Source organism: Henckelia pumila, chromosome 3, assembly GCF_033568475.1.
Source record: "Henckelia pumila isolate YLH828 chromosome 3, ASM3356847v2, whole genome shotgun sequence".
NCBI classification, from domain to species: domain Eukaryota; kingdom Viridiplantae; phylum Streptophyta; class Magnoliopsida; order Lamiales; family Gesneriaceae; genus Henckelia; species Henckelia pumila.
Window position 1 is genome coordinate 158,924,185 of NC_133122.1, and position 11,360 is coordinate 158,935,544.

An 11,360-nucleotide genomic window follows, 5' to 3' on the forward strand; every position below is an offset into this window, starting at 1 on the left:
AGACCAAGAGCTAACGCGCCCCTCACCCCACCATCAGCACTGCCCGAAGTGCTAACGCACTCCAAGAGTTCTCAACAGCTCTAGACTAAACGCTATCGCATGTCTTTTCCCCCCTTCAGCGCATGCTCCCAGCTGCTACATCATCTGCGCTTCATCATGACAAAAGCTCCTACCAGCTGCTACACGTCTTATGCAAACCATTTCCCTATCTACTACCTCATGTGCTTCACCAGCTGCTACTCCTCCATGCCCTCCAATTCCCCATCAGCACTCCATATCAAGTGCAATCACGCAGCCATCAAGCCCCAGCAGCGTTTCCATTAGCGCAAACGCGCATACCCTCTCCATTAGCGCCTCACAAGAGCAAACGCGCTTCCCCATCCCTTTTTTGCACTGATTCAAGAGCTAACGCACTTCACCAATCACCATTTGCATTCTGCGCAAAATAATTCTTATCTGCGCTGAATATTGTGCGATCGCGCGTCCCGAGCTGCAGCACCTATCCATGCATCTCCAAGGGCTCTTCTTCCTTGCGAATTCACATCTGAAGCTCGCCATGACGTTACTATGCATGTTCATTTTCCCTGTTTAGTTTATGGTTTATTACATGCTGGAATTTTTTCTCATGGAGGATGATAACACCGAGTACTGATGCTCGGTGTCGAAGGTATGTGTCTCGTGTTCTTTTTCTAGTTTTTAATCATTAGGGACAATGATTATATTAAGTTTGGGGGGTGAATTAGTGTTTGATTTAGTTGGTTGGTTGATAGTTGTTTCGTTGAGTTTTATTGTGCTTCATAGATAAAATTTTTGTTGAGTTTAGTAGTGTTAGTGGTAGAGTTTGAAAAGAAATCGAGAAAGAAAGGGATGCATAACTGATGAAAAAATATTTTTTGTGCTATAACTGAAATCCATGATTGTCTGTCTATCTGACAAATATTTTTGAAAAAATTGGAACCAATTGAATGAACAATTTCCTATATACTTTGTGATTAATACTTGAATCTGAATTTTGAAACATACAGACATAGATATGATTGAGGCATTATTTGAATTTTTGGGCCTGATTTTCATTGAATTAATTTATACTTAGTTGCCTATTTGAGCCTACACGTTTATTAGTACATTGAGGTACGGGAAAATCTGAATTTGTTGAAAATCATCGTTTACTGCTGATGATTATTCTTTTCTGCACTGATTGGATATTTGTATGAATTAATTGTGGATTGAAACTTGTCTAGAACTAGTTTGAACACTCTTCGAGGTGAAATACGGGCAAAACTGTAATTAGGGATGATTTAGACAATTTTTCTGAATTCATTTGAGCCTTTCAAGCTACATAATTAATGTATTTTATTTCTAGTACCTTGTTTGAGCTTTATTGAAAATCGAATGGCATGCGTGTAAACGTATGATAAACCTCCATTCGTCATTATTTCAAGGTCCTACATTGACTACCTGAATAGCCTAAACACTATTTTCTACCTTTGAGGGAGTAATTTGAATACTAAAATGTCATATGCTCCTAGTTTTATTTGTGAAAAATGGAATGGTGTGGTGGATGAGTTGAAAAGAAAAAAGAGGTAGTAGAAAAAAAAAAGAAAGAAAAAAAGTTGTGAAAGAAGTTGTGAGAATATGAAAAATTACTGAACTGAAAAATAGTGTGAAATTGTGAATGAAAGTAGTTGAGATTAGAGTTTGAGCATAAATATGAATTACTCCTTATTTTAAATTCTAATCCTTCGTTTGTAGCCATGAGCCAGGCCTTACACTATAAGCTAATTAAGTCCTATTGACCGAGTCTCAGTTGCCCAATATACTAGTGGAGAAGAGTTGCGAGAATTTAGCCTATGGACTGTTGATTGATGCTTTTAATGATTATAAATTTTGATCGAAACATGCACACACTATTATTCGTTGCATTTACCTGATTGTGAGCGTTTTTGATAATTATCCTATTTTTGATCCCTAACTACCTTGAAAAGTCCTCATGATCTATGAATGTGTGAATTGAATTTGGAGAATGGTGTTTTGAACATGAGTTGCGGATGCTGTAAGTTTATGCGGTTATTTTGTTATGACTGAAATTTTCAAGTGTTAGTTGGTTGTGATATGATTGGATTTGAAAATTCTTTGAAATCATTGTCGAGGTCATTGTTCCATAATATTTCTTGACTATTCTTGTTGGTTTGAGAGAATGAGTTTTAGAATTTGATTTTGATTAGTTTTGCTCGGGACTGGCAAAAGTCTAAGTTTGGGGGTATTTGATAAGTGTATTTTATACACTTAATTTATATATGATTTTAATTGTTAATTGTTTGTTTCGAGCATATTTATGCGAAGTTTTGTTGTTTTTGTGATTGTAGAAAATTATTGAATTATTGTGGAAGAAGAAGAAAAAGTTGGAGAAAATAGGAATTAAAAGAATAAAAGAAAAGGATTAAAAGAAAAGAAAGAAAAGAACGATCAGACAAAATAAAAAAACAAAGCGGGCTTTCTTAATGGGCCTTAAGGATAGCGCTACGTTTTAGCGCTTGAAGAAGAGCTATAGCGCTAAGTTTAGTGAAAGCCAGAAAGTACATCCCAGAGCCTTATGCACGCCCGCGTGAGTCCTGGAGCGGGCGCGTGTCGCGAAAATCTGTAGTTTGGAAATTTTTATCGTGAAGAAAACTTTCTATTTTCTTGGGCTTTTGTTGCACGATATAAAAACGGATTTTTATCAGACATGAAAAGAGAGCCACCACAACATAAATTTACGTATAGATATATCAGAGTCGATCGTGTGTGACTTCTGGAGGATTTCTGGAGCTTTAATTGAAGAAAACCGGACACGGAATCACATCAACGGATTTGTTTTCTATCTTTTATTTATTTCTGAATATGTTTGGATTTATGAATTATTATTTTATTCAGAATTTTATTATGAACTAAATTTTTATAGTCTAGAGGTCGGATGGAACCTGGTGTAGACGCTTTCAAAAATTCTTAATTTTATTGAATTGAATTTCTTCTAGATTAATTGTTTTTTCTAGAATTGATTGTCTTTTCAATTATCTGATCAATATTGATTTGTTATATTTATTTGAAATCTGGCACTCGGAAGAGGAGATTTTGAATAGGACCAATAGAAAATACACTGTTAATTATTTATATTGCTTGGGAGAGTGTATAATGTTAAAAGAGCTTTTAAAAAGAACATTGTTTTGAATTGATCACTGCAAGTAGATTCTTAATAGGGATATTGGGATTGAATTGTAGTTGATATATTTTATTCGGCACTCGGGAGAGGAAATAATACACTTAAGTGTTCTTGGCTATTAATTAATTGAAATTCATGAAGATTAATTAATTAGGATTGACTGTTGTTGAAATCAGGTGAAATCTATACCTCTAGACCATCTTTCTCTAATTGATTTTTATGAAAGTTGTGTGCGTGCTTATCAAAACTTCATTGCTATTTTATTTTTCTGCAAAATTCTGAAAGTTTAATTTTCTAGATAAAGTTTAGACTATTTTAATTACAAGTACTGAATATTTTTATTTTACTCCCTGTGGGATCGATATCTGATTTTATCACTATATTAAAACTTGACACTCGTACGCTTGCGAGAATTTTCACAACAATACAAAATGCACTCATCAGTATATCATCTTCCTCGACCGATGGTCCTTCATCTCGCCTTATTTGTTCTTCATTGTGAATACCTTGGATGATTGAGGGTTCTGGATTATCTCTTCTCCGTGGGTATTCCTCATTCTCACTGTCATCAATCATATTAGTATTCTCCAGTCTATTGGTGAGGTATTTAAATTTGATTGTGAGTGATCTGCAAATACAGTAGATTCATCAAAGATAACATGAATAGTTTCCTCAATTGTCAGTGAATTATTGTTGAATACTCTATAAGCTCGACTGACTGAGGAATAGCCAATGAATATGCCTTCATATGCTTTGGCATCGAATGTTGTCAATGATGTTTGGCATTGTTGTGGATAAAGCATTTACATCAAAAGATTTTAAAATATGATACATCAGGTTTTGTTCCATTCCAGATCTCATACAGTGTTTTGTTTTGCCTTTTGCTAATCATAGATATGTTCTGAGTGTAACAAGATGTATTTACTGCCTCAACCCAAAGTCTTTGAGAAACATTTGAATCAGCAATCATGGTTCTATATTCTTTCTTCAAAGTGCAATTTCTTCACTCAGCAATAGCATTTTGCTGTGGTGTTCTAGCAGCATATAACTCATGCTTGATTCCCTGATCATCCAGATAGACTCCGAGGATTTTGTTTAAAAACTCAGTGCCTCTCTCACTCAAGATTCTATATATCCCAGTAGATTTCTCATTTTTCAATCGTTTTAAAAGTTTTATCAAGTGAGGGGTAGTTTGTTCTTTTGAGGACAAAAAGATTACCCATGTAAAACGAGAGTAATCGTCCACTATGACGAGGGTGTATCTCATTCCCCCTAAGCTTTTGACCGGTATAGAACCAAATAGGTCCATGTGCAATAAGTCTAAGCATTTGGAAGAAGATATACAACCTTTGGATTTAAAAGTGGCCCTCACTTGTTTGCCTAACTGACAGGCAGAACAAACATGATTTTTATGAAAACCTCCTTTGTGAAAGCCAGTAACCAAATCATGTTTGCTCAAATTAGCAATGGACTTAAAATTGAGATGATTTAAATGCTTATGCCACAACCACTGCTTATCACTCTGAGAAATAAAGCATGTAGGAGATAAGTGTTGTTCACATTGCCAGTTTATCCTGTAGGTGTTTTGTTCTCTTATTCCAGTTAACATAATATCATCTTCACTAGATTTGATTGTGCAGGTGTGTTTGTGGAATTCAACAATGACTATTATCACAAAGTTTACTTATACTAATCAAGTTGTAGCACAGATTGTCAATAAGTAAGACATCATTAATGATAATGTTACTATGAATAATCTTACCCTTACCCACGGTTCTACCTTTTGAATTATCACCAGATATGATTTTTGGTCCTTTGTAATGCACGATTCAATTAGTAGATCTTTGTTTCCTGTCATGTGCCGGAAGCATTCACTATCCAAATACCATGTAGTTCTTTCGACTGCTATTGACTTCTTGACTGGTTGTACTGTGAGTACCTGCAAAAATTAATATAACTTTTGGTACCCTTATCTATTTGGGTCCGAATGAATTAGCCCTTTCAGGACCCAAACCTGAATAACCCTAATGATCCTACCAGTGTGTGTCCTGAAACATTAGCGGTCAAGGAGCTCAGTGTGTACTTGTGTGTGCTCTTGGTTTTACAGTGTATTGTTTGGGTTTTTGATCATTGTTATTCAGCTTGTAACGCTTTTGAACATTCTTGATATTAAAGTAGTGTCTCGATGTTACCTGATAACCCCTATACCTAGATTGACCATGCTCATTCCTCGACTATCCGAATCTAGATTGGTTACCCTCTCTATATTCATTCACTGTTGGTCTGATCCAAGTCCTTCCTAGCTTAGAGTCTCAAGGTTCCATGTACCCCAGTCCTCTATGCTTGACCTTGTTCTCATAGCATGTTTGTTGATCTACATTAATCTTGGGCTTATCATGTTCATATATCGTAGTGGACCTGAAAAATCTTATGGTATTAAGATTGTCTTTGTGTAACGCCCCAAAAATTTATTATCGAATTAATTGACAATTAAAATAATTATTGAGTTGGAAAAATAATTATTACTGCCAAATGAGTTATAGAGTGTATTTACAAAATACACGTGTCAATTAGTCAATGAGTTTGACTATTTCTGAATATCTGATAATATTGACATTTTGAGATAATTATTGAGATAATGAAAATAAAAATAATTAATTATTCCAGATATTTTTAATTTGGAGAAATATTGACTGAGATGAGTGGTCAGTCTAAGTTGGACTTAGTAATTAATTTGAAAAATTATGATTCCAATCGACTGCTCAAAGTCAATAATTTCAGAAACTGATGTTAATAGATGTTGAGTGTGTGTAACGGAAAATATCAGATTTATGACTAATTTTTACCAGTTGTGTATCAAATAAATTAGTCCGAGACCCAAAAATATTGAATTACTATAAATAGAAAAACAAGCACGGGAACCTCATAAAAGAAAACACGGATTATAGATTTTTTCCCAATTTTCCCCCAATTTTTGGATTCATTGTAGCAGTCCAAGTTTTTGATTTTTCTGCCCATTAATTGGATCTCCGATCGAAGATCCAAACGGTCAATTTGTAGCCAACATCAATACAAGTCTTTTGGTACCAAGAAATCAAAGATCGGACGGTTGGATTGTCAGGAAATCGAGTTAGAACAGACGGTTTTGCACAGAATTTTGTCGGCACTGTTCATCTTCTTCTTCGATGATATTTTGATGTTTTGAGCTCGTTTTTGTTGGTTCTAAAGCTAGTAATCGATTCTTTGAGTTGAGAGTATTTCCCTAGCTCATGGGAGCATTTTGGTGCAGAAATGGCGTAGATCGGAGCCCGGAAAGTATATCGCCGTCGCCTGGTTTTTCTCCAATCGCCGGCGCGTCAGACCTCCGTTCCGAGCGTGGCTTAGATGGTTGGAATAGTCTTGTCGAGCTCTACATATCTGGAAAATTTCATAATTTTTGGAGCACGTTTGGATCACCGCCGCCGTCTCCCCCACTTTTCCGGTGACCTTCGACATGTTAACCATTTTTGATCGCCTCGACGTGGTAGATCTGAATATCCAAGTTTCAATTCGAGATTTGTAATCGTTAAGAGGTGAGAACGCAATAAAGTTCGGTAATTTTTGGTCAAAGTTTGACCAGAGTTGACCAGGGTTGACTTTTGACCATTGTGTGATTTTTCGCAGATCGAAAGCTAGTTGAGGATATTTAGGGGCAGAAATCAGCAGTTTAGGGATTTGAGCTTCCAAAATTGGATGATTATGAGATTTCCGAGTCCGGATAAACGCAACCGCAACCGTATAAGTTTTTCGTGCATTTTAAACGTAAAGGCGTGTATACCCTTCCTTGCTCACACCGTTTAGATCAGTATATTCACTGTTTCGATGATTAAATTGTGTTGTTGCATTTGTATGTGGATATGATAGCTCAAATTTTAACTCATGCATTATTCACGTTTTTATGTATTGTGGATGATTTTTCTGCCATGGCTAGGTTTTAGTTTTTGTTCAATGGTTGATGGTTGGATTAGTTCCCTTTGGGTGTTGGTTTAAGATGTCTTGAACTAGTGTCGGCTAGGTGAACAGTTGGATGGTTGTAAGGGTGGTCTATCTAGCGGGTAGCTCAGGCAGGGCTCGGGCGAGTGGGTTGTCCGGGTCGGGTAAAGTGTATTAGGTTCATATGTTATGGTTTGGTTCCGGATTCTTTTATGTTGGGCCGGGTAATTTATTTAAGAGTCTAAGTGTTTAGTTTATTTATTGGGTCAATTTTGTTATTGGGCCTAAGATGTTCAGTGGGCTTAATTTAGTTATTGGGTCTAAAATGTTTATTGAGTTTAATTTATTTATTGGGCTTAGTTGTTTATTTGGAATAAAGTGTTATTTGGGCTTGAATAAATTGATTTAGTTATTGAGCCAAGCTTATTGGGCTTAAGATATTTATTGAAGTTTTAATTTAATAATTGAGCTAAATTTGTTAATGAGCCTAAGTTGTTTAATTATTTGGTTGGGCTAAGTTTTAAGTTGGACTAGGTACTATTGTTTCAATCTAAGTCTGATTGGGACATTTTAAGTGTGATTGAGCTAGTCTAAGTATTTTTGGGCCAGTATAAATGTCAATGAGCCAGTCTAAGTTTATGGGCTTTAGTTAAGGGGCAGCAACTCGAACTAACCAGTGACAAACAAAATAGTCCGTAAATATATATTTAATAGATGTATATGTATATTTTGATATAAGTATGATTTTTATTATGAAAAATGAATTAAATATATATTTATGGGAAAAATTTTAAGAAAATGATATTTCTAAGTTCATGATTCATTCATGTATTTTATGAAGAGATAAGGAGCATGTAAAGAAAATATTTTTGGGAAGTTGAAGTGATTTGTGACAAACACGGGACTGGAGGTCGGGATACCGGGCCCGATGACCTTTCCACTTATGATTATGAGCCTATGGATCCCCAAAGATTGGGTGAAGTGGCATAGGGCATTAGGGGTACACCCCACAGGCTGCCACCACGTACGATGGATTTAGATTGATCAATCGAATTAGGTTATACTTCACTGATATGACCCACAGAAAATGATTTTTATGTTTATGACATGTCAATTCTTATGTTATGTATTATGTTACGTATTATGTTACAATTTAGATTACGATGCAATTTATGCATACGATTTTACGATCATGCATGCATTAGAATCCTCAGGTTATTTTTATATACGTTATGTGCTTGCTTGTGGTTTTATTTAGTGGTACTTGTTATTAAAGGTAGAGCATGTTGGGCCTTTAGGCTCACTAGATCTAAATGGTGTGCAGGTGAGTATGATGTTAGTCAGGAGGTTGTGGTCCCGACTGGCGGCAAGGACCTCTGAGCATTCGTGGCAAGTTAGCACACTCATGACCTTCGCGCTTTTATGTTTCAAGGATAATGAAATTGTATCAAACTATTTTCCGCATTTTACGTTTTTGAATACTTACACATGAATTTATAATGTGTTCGAGAATTTAAATTTTGACATGAAAATGCTTTTTATTATGTATTAAATTTTATGAAAATCTATTTTAAGTATAAATGCATATATGTATGGGCATATATGAATTATTTTAAAAAAAAATTACGAGTTAGGTTCATTTCATTTGGTATCAGAGCAAGGTCCTTGGAGGGTTAGCTAGCCTGCTACGCGGAGCTCAGAAGTCGCACTGCCAGTCTGTGAGTTTTAAATGCTTTTAATTATGTTTTACAAATGGGACCCATGAGTTAGAGTTTTCAGTGAAATTTATGTTATAAGACTTTAAATTAAAATACATAGCTATGCAATACGATTGCGTGAGGGGTTATTGGGAATTGCAGTATGCCTTCGAGTCGCGTAGTTTGCGATGCGGGTAATCAGGATCCACTTTCGCCTCTACCTTCACCTACAGCTCTACCGCTCGCAACTTTTGAGAGGGCCAACATGGGCATGCTAGCTGGCATCACGAGTTTACTTGAGCATCAGGCGGGACAGCTTAGGAGGGTGCACGAGGAGGAAATCACTGAGAAGTTCTGCAAGCAGGGACCAAAGGATTTTGCGTGGACCCATGATCCACTTGTGGCTGAGGAGTAGATTCTAGCGTTGGAGACGATCTTTGCCTACATGGGGACCCGGGATGCCAATTGGGTCAGATGCGCAATCTACATGTTGAAGGATGATGCAGCTCTCTGGTGGGAAGACGCAGTGACTGGTCTTGATCTGGCTAAGATGATTTGAAGGGATTTCAAGACGTCTTTCCTTGAGAAGTGCTTCACAGAGGATGTGCAAGGCCAGCTGATTTGTGACTTCATGAACCTCCGAAAGGGAGACAGGACGGTGGCCGAGTATCTGAGGAAGTTCGAGTGGGGTTGTCACTTCGTGTTCACAATTGCTACAATGGAGAACGAGAGGCTGCGACATTTCACTGATGTCTTGAGGTCTGACATCAAGCATGATGCTTCCATGACAGACGTGACAACATACAAGGTAGCGGTTAATCGAGCGTACCGGTCTGAGAAGGGGAGGAAGGAGATGCAGGCTGACTTCCAGAATAAGAGGCAGTTCCAGCAGTCATTTAGAGGACATTCCTTGCAGCAGCCAGCATAGAAGTCTCATCTTGGGTCATCTAAGGGCTCAGGTTCTCTTAGACCGCAGCAGCAGAGGCCGCAGGGCCAGCAAAGACAGCAGCATTAGGGGACAGTTTCTCCTAGAACTGGAGGGTTACCTTTATATAGACAGCCTCAGAGGCCTCATTCTGAAAAGTGTTTGGTTGGCTCAGGCAGGTGCTACAATTGCGAGGATCCGGAACAATTTCGAGGAACTATCACAGGGCGAGGCAAACTATAGGGCGCTTGTTTGTGGTGCATGCTGTGTATGCATATCATGATACTTTTCTTATCGCAGATAGTCCTAATTTGCGTTCTTAAATTTCAGTTAATGGGATGCTTAATTAAGATTTGTATTGGAAATTTCTTGAATGTTGTACTTGTGTTTTAGAAATGCATGTGTAGGATGAGAATTCTGAATTGGTGAAATTAGCATTCTTAGGATTGAACTTTAGATGTTAATTGGTTGCTCTTGAAGAACGGTCTATATTTGTTGGGAAATATTTTGCGTGCAGGGAAAGTTAGCATTAGAGGTATTACTACGTTTGTGTTGCTAGATTCTGGAGCTACGCATTCTTTTATCTCTCAGTAGTTTTTGAGGATTTTTAGTAATTTTTTGCTATATGTTAGATGCGAATGTTGGGTCGGAGAGAATGTTTTGAGAATTCTCTTAGATATTTGATTGATTGCTATTGAGGAATACAAATTTCATTTTTCTCAGGAATCGTTGAGCCAAATGATTCGGGTGAAGGGTACTATTGAGAGATGAATTAGTTAGTTGCAGATATAAAATTTGGGAATTTGGTGATAGTTCTAATTGAGTAATTAAGTATTGATTGACATTTAGTTGATTTTGTGAGGGATTGGAAAGGTAATTTTGGGATAAAGAAAAATCAGTTACGCGAGCCATTTTATCAATTCTTTCTGAAAATATTGGAATCCTTCTTGTAGTTCATGCATTCCTTGATTCGCATGAAATTGTTCATTGAAGATTCAGTAAATTTGGCTTCGAATGATATTTCGGTTATGAATTTCGTAAATTCGTATTTCTTGAGAACTTGAATTTTAAATTTGGACATGTATATTGATTTGGGTGAGTATTGTTATTCTATTCCATTGGGATCTCGATTTTATTTTGTCGACATCGGATTACACCTTGGGATTTTATTTCATTTTCGTTGAGTGCGTGCGGATTTCCTCGTGTGTAAGCCACACTGACAACCTTGATTTTGATTTGTATTGATGATGGACATGATTTCATACTTGTTGACAGGTGATTACCTGATTTGATATTTATTGATTGACTCGTATCCCTTGTTCATGGAGCCTTGAATTGATTCGCTCACCCCTTGTATTAGACTGCAAACGAGTTGTTTCCTTTTAGCAGATTTGTTTTCCCGATTATTGTATTTTGATATTGTTCTGAACCATGTCTCTTCGATTTTGATTTGATTATGACCCAGCAATTTATTTATTGAGCTGAGTTATACTGAACGTCTTCTTGACACTGTTTTGGCTCATAACTGATGGTGATTGTTAGCACCATTAGAATTTAGTGTTTGGCG